The 13,975-nt window shown below is 45.5% G+C and overlaps 1 protein-coding gene and 1 non-coding gene across 2 annotated transcripts in view; both read right to left on the bottom strand.

The window, feature by feature from the left end:
• The window catches only part of LOC144101761 (RYamide receptor-like), a 318,561-nt gene that overhangs the window by 227,654 nt on the left and 76,932 nt on the right, over nt 1-13,975 (bottom strand). The gene's annotated exons all lie outside the window — the stretch shown is intronic.
• Nucleotides 11,804-11,877, bottom strand: TRNAS-CGA (transfer RNA serine (anticodon CGA)). Its single transcript has one exon. It is a non-coding gene; the product is annotated as a tRNA-Ser (tRNA).

The raw sequence follows: 13,975 nt of genomic DNA, 5'->3' as shown, positions 1-13,975 counted from the left end.
GGGATCCTGGTGGTTGAGCCGATGCAGAGCGTTTGGACCTTTAAGGCCCTTCGGCGGAGGCAACACATCACTTTGGCCCTAGCTTCCTGTAGACGGCACCTCCGGCCTGACCCGAAAGGGGGAAATCGGCAGTTCGCCTTTTCCTGTCCTCCCCTCTATCTTTCCCTTTCCTATCATCTATCTCACAACTCTCCTGTCTTTTCCTCTCTTAATTACTTTTTCCTTCTTCCTGGCGGCGAGGATCAACCTTGTGTGACCAAGCACCCTGAGTTGTGTCATATTGGGTTATAGTTGGTGTGCACAGCTGGTGTGGGCAGAACTGGCTTGCAAGTTCCTGTCCCGTCCCCAAGTTGGGCTTCATGGTGGGTGGCTGGCACCGTAGCCGAAAAACACATAAACTATATGGCTAACCCTCTCTCAGCAAATGTTCGCCCTAGCCACATTCACACCCGTGGCCTTATGTATCCAAGAAACAAACTTAGGCCCCAAAAACACAAATGTACTCAACGAACAAAGTATTTCGCCGCCATCAAGAGAGCGCAAGCCGGTTCTCATGTGGCGTTGCAATCATAGTGAGAAATGATGTCCCGGCTCGTGAGCCTTAACTAGAGACTAAATTTGAAGCTGTTGCAGCTACTCTGCTCACACACAAAACACTAACATTGTGTTGTATTTACCTTGACCCCCATCTCACAGTAACAATACATGAATTAGAAAATCTTTTAGAGCAGCTACCAGAGCCGTATCTGGTTGTTGGTGATTTTAACGCACATTCCTCGTTTTGGGGGAGTGAAAAACGGACGCCCGAGGACAAATTACGGAGGATTTTATTCTGAGCAATAATATTTGTCTGTTGAACTCCGGTAAAACGACTTACTGCTCTCCAGCTTCAGGGAAAATGAGCTGTTTAGTTTAGATCTCTCTTTTAGTTCGCCGTCTGTTTTTAACGATTCTAAATGGGATTTCATAGACAACCCATATGGTAGTGATCACCTCCCCGTAATAATCAGACTAACATCTGCACCTGAAATAATCTCGACAAAACCGCGACGCTGGATGCTCTCTTTAGCTGACTGGGAACTTTTTAGATTAGAAGCCAGGTTAGAAAAAATAGATTTAGAAAATATTGACATCAATGAAATAAATGAAAATCTCACTGATTGTATCTTATCTTCCGCACACTTGGCTATTCCAATGTCTTCAAGAATGGTACGGCCAAATCAAAAAGTTTGGTGGTCACAAGACTGTAAAGCTGCTAAAAAACGACAAAATAGAGCTTGGGGTATTTTTCGCCTGTACCCCACACACGAAAACCTAGTAAATTTTAAAAAGGCAAGAGCTAGAGCTCGGTATGTCCGTCGTAGTGCTAAGAAAGCGTCATGGCAGAGCTACGTGTCACCCATAAACAGTCAAATCACATAAAAAAAATGTGGGAACAAGTAAGAAAATTAAATGGCAACTTCTCACCATATACAGTGCCACTTTTGACACCCCCCGGTAAACAAACAAATATAAGGGAACAGGCAGATATACTAGGTGAGCACTTCGCTGCAGTTTCTAGCTCGTCACATTACACCCAGTCATTTTTAAAATACAAAGCATGGCCGAAAAACGAAGACTCCCAACGAGTGGAGGTGCTAATGAACAATACAATACTTGAATTACCCTCCAGGAAATCAAGAGTAGTCTCTTCCGGCAAAAAAACAGCCCCAGGACCCGACCAAATACACTAGGAAATACTGGCCTATCTTTCCCAGTCGGCAGTAGAAGCACTTCTAAGATTCTTTAACAAAATTTGGGTATCAGGCAAACTACCCGCTGCCTGGAAAAAAGCTTATATTGTACCATTTCTTTAAACCGGGAAAGAATCAAGCTCCCCCAGCAGTCATAGACCCATAGCTCTTACCAGTTGCTTCGCCAAATCGTTTGAAAGTGTCCTGAACATCAGATTAACTTTTGTCCTTCAATCTTGTGACCTTCTTGATATCAATCAATGTGGTTTTAAAAAGAGATGCTCCACTACAGATCACTTAGTTCGTCTAGAAAATACCGTTAGAGAACCTTTCATACACAAACAACACTGTCTTGCAGTCTTTTTTGACTTATAAAAGACATATGACAGGACCTGGAGGTTCGGGATTCTTCAAGATCTTGCCGAGCTTGGAATCCGAGGCAGAATGTTAAATTCCTTAAAATACTTCTTATCCAACCGTTCATTCCACGTGCGCCTAGGCTCAACCCTCTCAAATAATTTTATTCAGGAGAGTGGAGTACCTCAAGGATGTATTTTAAGTACAACACTCTTCGTAGTAAGAATAAATTCTATTAGAAAAATAATCCCGAGGTCTATTATATATTCTGTCTATGTTGACGACCTTCAGATAGCATGCACATCCTCCAACACATCTACATGCGAAAGACAAATACAGCTACAATAAATAAATTGGCAACATGGGCAGACAAGAACGGTTTCCAGTTCTGCACACAGAAAACAGTGGGCTTACTTTTCTCACTCAAACGGGGCGCACAGACAGATCCCGCTCTACACATAAACAAAACCCAGTTACCTTTTAAGAATGAGCACAAATTCCTAGGCATAACGTTTGATAAAAACCTTACTTTCTTGCCCCACATAAACGCTTTGAAAAAGAAAGCATCGCAGTCTTTGAACATACTGAAAGTCCTTTCACGTAAACACTGGGGTTCTGATCGGGTATGCCTTCTACAGATTTATGGCTCTGTAGTACGTTCCATTTTAGACTATGGTTGCATAGTGTATATCTCAGCAAGGCCATCGTACTTGAAACGACTCGACCCAGTGCAAAACTTAGGTTTACGTCTTTCAACTGGTGCTTACAGAACGTCGCCCATTGTCTTTAAGTTGAAACGAACGAACCATCACTCACAGACAGAAGAACTGTGCTCACATGCTCATACATTATTAAAATTTGTTCCATGCCAAAACACATATGCTGCCCAATAGTTAGAAAGTGCCCATCTCGAACACTGTTTACCAACGTACCTCTGGCAACCAAACTACTACTTCTGCGCTTAGAAGAGAAATGCTAAGAAATAGGTGTAATGGACACATTGCCTAACATTGCCCGCAAACCTGACAAACTCCCGCCTTGGTACTGCCTGCCCTCTATGTGCGACTTCACATTAACGCAGTTTCACAAAAAACAAACACCACATGAGCATATATTACAAGTATACTTAACCCTAAACGAAAAATACAGAGAATATACAGCATTTTGTACTGACGGATCAAAATATCCACACTACGTCGGAAGTGCTGTGGTTCAAAATAATTGAGGAAAAACAGTACGGCTGCCTGAGTACGCATCCATTTTCACTGCAGAGTGTTGCGCAGTCTCTGTGGCTGTAGAAAAAAATTATAAATGCGAACATTGTGAATTGCATCGTTTACACTGATTCTCTGAGCGTACTCACCTCACTTCACCATAAAAATACGGTTACACCACTAATCGGTGACATCATTCATAACATAAGAAGAGCTACAACAAAAGGACAAGACAAAATTTTGATGGATGCCAAGTCACATCGGAATCACAGGCAATGAGAAGGCGGATGCATGTGCTGCGAAAGCTCAGAACAAAGAAATAAAGAACGTGAACGTTCCATACAAAGATGGCATGAAGCTGGTACAGTGTAAAATCAGGTATTAATGGCAGTCCCAATAGAACACTGAAAGAAATAACATGCTACACTTAGTAAAACCCTTAACAGAAGAATGGAAGTCATGCTCACACCAAAAACGCTTCATCGAAGTTATTTTATGCCGTCTCCGTATTGGACACACACACGTAAAACATAACTTTTTTATGACAAAACAAGACAGACCTTTACGTGAGGAATGTGGAGATGAGCTCACAGTAAATCACATCCTATTCTCGTGCACACAACTCGAACGGCTAAGAAAAAAAAATATTTTACCATATTTTACAATGAGCGCATTCCCTTCCACCCCAATTTGCTTTTAGGAGATAATCCACTTGTAAGAACTTCATCTGTTTTTAGTTGTCTGAAAGACGCAGCGATTTTAAACAAACTAAAATATCACAGAACTATTATTTCTAAAAACTTTTACCCTATGCTTTGACGCATTTTATGATACCCCTCATCCATATTCTCAGTCCTGAGAAGAAGGCTGAGGTCTACATTTGAAGTTGGGCTCCTCGGAGTCCTTGTCCAGACAAGGACTTTCACTGAGGACACCCAATTCCTGAAATAAATTCTACCATGTGTTTGGCGTATGATAGCCTGAGTAGCTTATGCTCCATAAAACCCAATACAATCCAATACAATATAATTTTTTCAACTTTTTTCGCGAACTCACTGATCCTCACAGTGCCTTGTTGCATATATGTTTGATGAGCAAGACGTCCCTTAAAGAGGATGCAATCAACGTGCCGTTCGATACTAGCAAGGCGGGTGTCCTTTTGCTGTGATAAACAGCAGTTCTCATATCAACCTATGTCACTGTTGGCTCTGAAACTGTGGTTGCTTTCGAGGGCTTTAGCTCATGAGTAAGCTACTGCATTTATCTTCGGCTCAAAGAAGTGATATATTCACATAATTTTTACCGTTCATATATATGCGAGGTTATGCTTGAGTATGAACGTGTATAACATTTGCGCATGCGCAAGCGGCTTATTTCATGTTACTTACTACGCACAAAAATTCAGATTGAGCAAACATGATGTGGAGTCCCATTTTTATGAGCTGCAAACAGGGCGCAGCACTTAATTTCCCACTATCATCTTCCTGCCCGTTACTCGTAGAACCTGTGCACTGAGAAGGAGTTCTAGCTAACACTCTCAAACCTTCGTGACGCATTCATAGTTCCAAATAATGAAAACACGGGGGCAACAACACCCACTTTAGCTCAGTCCTTTCAATTCAGCATGCGAACTGTTCAGAGGTGGAGGGCTTTCTCGCCGCTGATAACTTATTCGTTTGTCTTCTGTTGCTGAGGGCCCGTCCTAGTTTTTTTAGACGCACGCAAGCTTGCGGAACACATGTGCGTAGAGACGTTGAATTTCATCACCGCGTAACAGGAAACGGCAGGCGCTCCCCACACTAAAATGCCTTCAATTTCAGCATGATGCACGTGTGCTCTAGGCCAGACAATGTACAGTGTTTTCATCCCTACACCCTTTCTTCTACTCGTTCATTTTCCCTACTGCAGCTAGCGCCATCTTAATACTACCGTTTTCTTTTTTGGGTCTTCCAAAATCTCGGGTCTATCTTTGTATACCCAGAAAAAAGTTTTTGAACTATGACAGCTGCAAAAGAGACCTTGCTAAAATTCAAAGCAGCATACCTAAATCTCGCAAGCACGTCGCAATATAAACGGCTTGGTGAACTGGGCCAGTTAAAAAGCGCACAGGTCATTTCGGGAGCTTTTAATTACCAAGGTGAATTCCTTTTCTACCACGTCTTCGACAAAGGGGAAATGTGCAATTCCACATTCTTCAGCGAGATCGTTGCTCAAGAAGGTACTCCTCATGTGCGCACATCGTTGCGTCTGTAAAGGAGCTTTCTCAGACCTAGAAGCCGCACTGCGCCGCCACTAGCATCACTGGGAGGTGAAATACAAAAGATCCTACCGCGGGAAGGCGCAAAACATCCCAGCATGGCATTTGCATCCCTACTGGAGCACTACTGCATCGCTGCCAAAGTCAAAAGCCATGGAAACTGCATACATCGACGTTGGATGTCTTTCAGTCAGATCTTATTCACGGCCGCAGCGGGTGGCCTCGACTCGCGGTAACCTTTGAAACTAAGGCAGTTTCACAAGCTCTTCGTGTGCGCTTCATGGATACCGACCTGCAGCTCCTTCCTCATATGTAAAGCGAGATTGCTGTGACATTTATCTAAAATGTTCCTCTCATCTGGCGTGTTGACGGGCCTGCCTGTAACACCTCTCCCTCTACTGAGACCATAGATCTTGTGTACCCTTCGCCCATTTCCCTTACTGACGAAAGACAAGCAGTGTAAATGGCTCGACAACCGCTCGCTGCCAGAGCAGTAAGTCGGTCGACGACGCCCTATAGGGGCGATCATTTGGAGCGTTCCGATGCACTACTTCGCTTTTTTTCAGATCATGGAGACCGCGCGATAGAGCAAACGACGCCACAACATCCCTCTCCTCATGCGCAGGTGAGCAAAACCCTTTCACTCTCACTTATTTTAGTGGTCAGTCTTTATATCTCTACTCCCTTGTTTCAGAGGAAGGCATCATACCAGAATGTCTCCGGGGTCTTTCAGCCTTGCTATAGAAAGAGCAGTTTCGATTTTTTTTTTGCCCTAAGGTCTGCTGACCCCACTGCTGTGTTAAGCAAAACACACTAAATAGAGCTAGAAGCAGGACAACACCGAAGAGACGGACAGATTTACGCTACTATAAACGGAGTCTTTTAGTGCTGCGAAGCACATGCTTCCTGTCGTGTCGAAAACAAAAAAATGGCAGTGGCTTAGCTCCGCTATTCCAGGATATACGTAGCGCGAGTTACGTTTCCCTGGCTGAGATTGTTGTTCTGGTTATGCCAAACGCAAAGTGTCATACATTGGGTTACTTACTGGTGTCAAGTCCTTTTGGTGCCACAGTCTGTCGCACACACCACAAATGTGTCCAAATGGATTGTTCACAAAGTCTGCTTGAAATGTCCGGGTCGCAGATGCACTTTCGGAAACTCGAATGGTGTGATCAGTCAAAAGACGGGCTTTCATTTCCTATTCGGTTGGTTCCCGCTGACTGACTCCTTCCATAGGCTCCATCTCGGGGGCTATGCGGCGTCTAATACGCTCGGCAGTCTGGTATCTCCGTTTCGCAAGGCGTTCCTATGTTCGGGAGTCTCAGCTGCTCTCTTCGCCTTCTGATGCTCATTCTCTATTTGTTGAGTAGCCAACTGCAGGCGACAACCTCAGGATCGGAAGAGCTATTGTTCTCTAGTCCATACGGTCGTTTATCAGCGGCTGGACTCTCCTTCTGTGCATCCATATCAAGCGTTGCGATACAGTCGCCGGTTACATCTCCGACTTTTATACGCAATGCTGCGCATGCAACGGCGCCCGCTTCGGGTGATGGAGCGGCGTGCGGCGAGGCGGTGGTGACGAACGCGGCGAAGATGTGGGGTCTCTCTGGTTACGATAGTATCGGCGCAAACGCACAACTGCTCATCAGCGTGACGTCACATTCACCTTCGACGGTGGAGCGGGCGCACGGCCGCGGCGACGGCGGCGACGAAGCGCGCGGCGCACCCACTGCTCCTCTCCGGTTGCCATGGTAACGGCGCATGCGCACAACTTGCCTCTCGCATGTACCGTGAAATGCTCGACTGGTAGCGTAGTGTAGCTCCCGCTACAAAATTCAGCAGCCGCATGTAATGAAAGAACGGCGCTGGAATCAAATTGACAGGAGAGATGCCCCCATCCGAATGTATGCTGCAATAGACGGGGGTGTTAGCGGAAGCTCACCTTACGTGAAAAATGATCAACGGAATGTAAACGTCCCATGCCCTTCAATGCCGGTGTGCCTAGGTCACTGAAGAATAAAATGTAATCTCATAGTACACAGTGTGTAGCTCGGTGCCTACCTGTGGATCCCTTCAATGAAATCGAGTGCTTGCTTAAACTCTCGTTGCAATCTGCTTTTCAGCGACTGAAAATCTCGAAGCACTACCACCGATTATATTACGTGAGACTTCCCAAACGAAGGTTTGTTTTTGAGGGAAGGTAATGGCGGGATAATTGTCTCACATATCAGCGGACACCCGAACCGCGCCGTAAGAGAGGGAAGGAATGTGGGAGTGAAAGAGGAAAGAAAGAGGTGCCATAGTGGAGAGTTCCGGAATAATTTCGACCAAATGGGGATCTTTAACATGCACTGAGATCGCACAGCACACCGGCGCCTTTGCGCTTCGCCTCCATCAAAACTCGGCCGCCGGGGCTGGTTCCGAACCCGAGAATTCCGGCTTAGTAGTCGAGCGCCCAAACAACTGAGCCACCGCGGCGGCTGAAGACTTTCCAACTATTTTGCATTTTGAAGGGCTGCGAAGATTACCTAATCATCCAGCCTACTGCACTGCACTGGGAGCAAATCGGCTACCTATCACAATTATTTCCGCCTATTCATGTCAAAGGTTTTCATGTATAAGCAAGAATCTCTTTTTTTGCCTCTATAAAAATTTGGGTGCCACAGCTGGGATTAGAGGTCGTGAATTTAGGCTCAGCAGCCAAAACCAAAGCCACTAAGCCACTGCCAGGGGCCTTTCATGTTTATGAAGCGCGCGTTTGGCAACACCAAAGCGGTCTCTTGTTAGCGGGCCGTGCGTCTTCCCACACTTTCGTCCTGTTTTGCGAATTGCTTGCTGTGTTTCGGAACATGAACCTACGCCCATAGTGCATCGTGCTTCTCAAAATCAGGGGACCTAATGAAACCCGTGCTGTGGTTTGGGCAGCCGCGTAAAAGAGGCAGCTTGATGCATCTATTATAGATTTAGCGCATCGCGCTGGGTCATGACTGTATGCAAGCACAGACTGGGACCCTTTCTCGCGAGACTCGATGGAGCCTTTTCGTTTTTCTTCCACTCAGCCTCCAGCTGCTCACGCTCCAAACTGCTTTATTCCTTAGAGGTGGGCAAATAATACGTTTTCTAAACTGGATCGAATACAAATAGAGCAGTCATGCAACCGAATCGAATAAGAATATAGTAGCTGAAAAACGAATCGAATATGAATAAAATATTTTTATCAATATTCGCTACTGGGGCTAATATCAGTAGAGAAAGAAAACTCACGCGAAACAGACGCTGGCGGCGGCTTCGGGCTACACGGTGCAATGCCATATGTCGTTAGAGCTGCAGCAGTCAGAGGACGCACCACAGATCTCATCTGTAGTATGTAGGCAACACGAATTCGGTATATTCTTACGTACGTGTAAAAAACAAAACCAATTTTGGTACTGATCATGACAGCGAATAAATTAGTGGAATATCTCAGTAGATGACAGGCGGCGAGATGTACATATGAGCCATGCCCTGCGAGATCGCGTATCAAGAGAGGGTTTGCTAAAACTGCCTGAGCCCTGTCTCGACTCCAGATCTTAGAGGCAATGCATGAGATTCATGAACTCCACATTCCGCGCAGACCGATCGCGGCAGCGTGCTGTATGGCATCGGAGTAACCCCGCGTTCGAAAGAGCCGTCGAAGAAACCTATGGCGTGCCTTATTCGAACTTCTTGCTAATTATCCAAAACTGTTTGAAAACTTGAGAACATATTCAATTCGTTTCGAATAATTTTGTATATACACTGTTCGCTTTGTTCAGCCAATTCAATCGGAGGGCATTCGATTTGCTTTTCGAAAACGCCGAACGTTCACAAATCCCTATTAACGTTTGCAGTGCGGCGATATAAGCTTGTCCCGGGTGCCTTTCTCAAAGCAGGAGCTCAGTGGAATTAAAATTCATGGCGTGGAAGCGGCAAGGGTAACTTTCGCCTTCATACAATGTTCAGCATTCGCCTTTGTGAACACCTCCATAGCCCCAACAGGTAAAAGCTTAAAATTGCGTTCCTTCTTTCTGGAGGCCCTGGGTATTCAGTGTGGAAAAGGGTGGAGTGTATTTCATTTAGTCGCCGTGTCTGACAGGGATGGCTTTACACGCATCTCTTTTTGTGCGACATAACGATTTAGCGAGATTGTTTGGTTCTAGTTTAGCAGTGCAGGCTTTTCAATTTTGGTTTTCCGGTTGATTTGCGCATTACACATTGTATAATTACGGGAGAAATTAATGCAGTCTGTGCAGCCGAGTCTGAGTGTCACGTTGGCTAGCCTAAATCTTTATGATGGGTAAATTATCCTCATTCTTACGCGAGAGCAGGAATTCAGTGCAGTGACCAGCTAGTACCGCTAAGCTTAGCGGTATATCACGTTCTCTTCTGCAGCCACTCGGTTATTATCTTTGTTCTTTACGTCACGGATGATGTCAGAGGTCAAGTTTTGAATGTACAAATCTTTGCGCCACGGGTTGGCAGCCAAGCGAATTAAAAGCGATTGTCCCCAATTCCTGGCAATGAGAGAAGTGTCTATCTGCTTATATGCGAATAGGGCGAACACAACGGGCAAACAACACAGAACGGGGACAGAGGAGCGGCACCGAGATGAATGCTTCAGTCAGTGAAGAAAAAAAGAGCTCTTGAAAGAAAAAAAGTTTTGAGTCAGTGTATTTACCCCCCCCCCCCCCTTCCCCCCCTGCTGCTCGGCATAAGAAGCAGGAAAACGGGCGGAGGCGAAAGGTGAACAGCGGAGAAAATACTAAGAGGAAAAGACAGTAACTTAAAATAATGATAATAAATTCTGGTCCTGGAATTTGAGTCTACACATTTCCAATGATGGTAAAATAATAACTGTACCTGAAGGGTGCGCAGTTCATTTAGCAACGGAATTCGTAGCAGCATGTATCCTCTAACGACAACAAACTGCATATAAAAAATGTCAGGCATTGACGACGACGAGAAATTGTGGGCAACAGAGGATTTGCGCTGCAGGAGTAACATTACATTGTGTCATATAATTACGGGTGCAGCTTTCCGTTTTGAAAGCCCTGCGAATACGTGAGCCAAATCACAACAAAAAAGCACGGGACTTTTTTTTCTTTACGCGCTTCATACAAAGAACTTCAATGTACCCGCTTATCACTTTCACTCTCACCCATAAACAGGAAAATGGAAACCAACAAAACGTATTCCGGCTTTCCACTGTCCACGTTTTCTGTCCAAGAAAAGGATGCAGGCTTCAACACGCAGCACATATGAGCGTCGCTGTACTAGAGCAGGAGAAAAGCGAGCAGAAAAAGACCACCGCCTCTTTTTGCTCATGCGCGAAGGAACGAAACAGAAAATTGAGGTCCGGCCATCCACTCTGCGCCCTTTTTGCAGGAGCGAATTTAAACCTTGCTTTTCATTCTGCTTACACCTTGCTCTTAAAACGAATTGTCGCAGTAGTGTTCGGACTCGTCGTACCGTAAAGCGGCGCAGTAAGAAGCCTTTCGTCTGGTGCCCATGACTCGGAACTTCTGGCAGCTATTTTTTTTCCTTCTTCACAGCCATCGCTCCTTTAGCACTGCCTGTGTGGGCTTTTTATTCGCAGTTACACAACTCGGCTGTTACGCAGCGGCGAAAAGAGGGGGCGCATCCGCTATGTAACTGTCCCATGCCATTTCGCTCGCTTCCAATGAGAGGCTTAACAAAGCACAACGCGACGACCAGAAAGCACGAAATAAGCCGAAGACTCGCTAGCCCCACGGCCTCTCGGAGCGGGCCTACGTCGTTTCTGATGGCATACGACATCACCAGCCCCTCGGAGAGACCGCGTGCAGAAGCAAACATTAGGCGACCGCCCTGGCTGCTCCTCCGGCCGGGGCAGCAGTACCACGCAGTCTTTCTGTCGGTATTTATCGCGGTACGGAACAAATGGTTGCTATATATATATATATATATATATATATATATATATATATATATATATATATATATATATATATATATATATATATATATATATATATATATATATATATATATATATTATCAGACAAGTTAAGGGAAATGAGGGGCTCGTTTGACAAATACATGAAGGAAGCGAACAGTCACCGAAACCAAGGTGCATTGGGGAATGTCTTTTTTTTAATTTATAGTGCGGATTAGTGGGAGAAAAATACTTCAATAAAGCTTTGATATAAAGAAAACTACTTATAAAGCAGCAGAAAAAACAACCATGCCGCCGGTGGGATCCGAACCCACGACCTCCGAATTTCGCGTCCGGTGCTCTTACCAACTGAGCTACGGCGACGGCTGTCCAGTCTGCTGCTCTCGTGGGTATTTATGCTTATTGCGTGTAAGCGAACCTTGAGAGTGTTCACCAGCGCCACCCTCGTCCATAGCGGCGGACGTAGCACGTCCTGTATCACCGCGATTGTGACGTGGAACGTCATCTAACGGCGAGGGCGGACACTGTGCTAGAGCCCTCTTATGCTACCTATGGCATCAAGACTGCCAGAACCGAGACCCTCGTTAAGCTATTAGCACACAAGTTAAGGGAAATGAGGGGCTCGTTTGACGAATACATGAAGGAAGCCAACAGTCACCGAAACCAAGGGGCATTGGGGAATGTTTTTTTTTTAATTTATAGTGCGGATAAGTGGGAGAAAAATACTTCAATTAAGCTTTGATTTAAAGAAAACTACTTAAATGCAGCAGAAAAAACAATCATGCCGCCGGTGGGATCCGAACCCACGACCTCGGGTCCAAAAAAAGACATTCCCCAAGCACCTTGGTTTCGGTGACTGTTGGCTTCCTTCATGTATTTGTCAAACGAGCCCCTCATTTCCCTTAACTTGTCTGCTAACAGCTTAACGAGGGTCTCGGTTCTGGCAGTCTTGATGCCATAGGTAGCATAAGAGGGCTCTAGCACAGTGTCCGCCCTCGCCGTTAAATGACGTTCCACGTCACACTCGCGGTAATCCATGACGTGCTACGTCCGCCGCTATGGACGAGGGGGGCGCTGGTGAACACTCTCAAGGTTCGCTTACACGCAATAAACATAAATACCAACGAGAGCAGTAGATTGGACAGCCGTCGCCGTAGCTAAGTTGGTAAGAGCACCGGACGCGATATTCGGAGGTCGTGGGTTCGGATCCCACCGGCGGCATGGTTGTTTTCTCTGCTGCTTTAAAAGTAGTTTTCTTTAAATCAAAGCTTATTTGAAGTATTTTTCTCCCACTAATCCGCACTATAAATTAAAAAAAAAGATATTCCCCAATGCACCTTGGTTTCGGTGACTGTTGGCTTCCTTCATGTATTTGTCAAACGAGCCCCTCATTTCCCTTAACTTGTATGCTAATATCTTAACGAGGGTCTCGGTTCTGGCAGTCTTGATGCCATGGGTAGCATAAGAGGGCTCTAGCACAGTGTCTGCCCTCGCCGTTAGATGATGTTCCACGTCACACTCGCGGTAATCCAGGACGTGCTACGTCCGCCGCTCTGGACGAGGGTGGCGCTGGTGAACACTCTCAAGGTTCGCTTACACGCAATAAACATAGATACCAACGAGAGCAGCAGATTGGACAGCCGTCGCCGTAGCTGAGTTGGTAAGAGCACCGGACGCGATATTCGGAGGTCGTGGGTTCGGATCCCACCGGCCGCATGGTTGTTTTTTCTGCTGCTTTATAAGTAATTTTTTTTAAACGAATTGATTGGCAATACATATAAAAAAACAACAAACACTCCCCTATGCACGTTGGATTCGGTGACTGTTGGCTTCCTTAATATGTTTGTCAAACGAGCCCCTCATTTCCTTTACCTTGTCTGCTAATAGCTTAACGGGGGTTTCGGTTCTGGCAGTCTTGTTGCCATAGGTAGCATAAGAGGGTTCTCGCACAGTTTCCGCCCTCGCCGTTAGATGACGTTCTACGTCACACTTGCGGTATTCAGGACGTGCTACGTCCACCGCTATGGACGAGGGTGGCGCTGGTGAACACTCTCAAGGTTCGCTTACACCGAGTTCACATAAATACCCACGAAAGTAGCAGATTGGACAGCTGTCGCCGTAGCGCAGTTGGTAAGAGCACCGGACGCGATATTCGGAGGTCGTGGGTTCGAATCCAACCGGCGGCATGATTGTTTTTTCTGCTGCTTGATAAGTAATCTTCTTTAAACCGATTGATTGGCACTAGAAATTAAAAAGAAAATTAAAAACATTCCCCTATGCACCTTGGATTCGGTGACTGTTGGCTTCCTTAATATGTTTGTCAAACAAGCCCCTCATTTCCTTTACGTTGTTTGCTATATATATATAGCAATCATTTGTTCCGTACAGCAATAAACACGGACAGAAAGACTGCTTGGTACTGCTGTGACTGTTGGCTTCCTATATATATATATATATATAT

This window comes from Amblyomma americanum, chromosome 1 (genome assembly GCF_052857255.1).
Source record: "Amblyomma americanum isolate KBUSLIRL-KWMA chromosome 1, ASM5285725v1, whole genome shotgun sequence".
Taxonomy (NCBI): Eukaryota; Metazoa; Arthropoda; class Arachnida; order Ixodida; family Ixodidae; genus Amblyomma; species Amblyomma americanum.
Note: the sequence above shows the minus strand (reverse complement) of the source record. Positions and strands in the feature narration are given on the sequence as shown.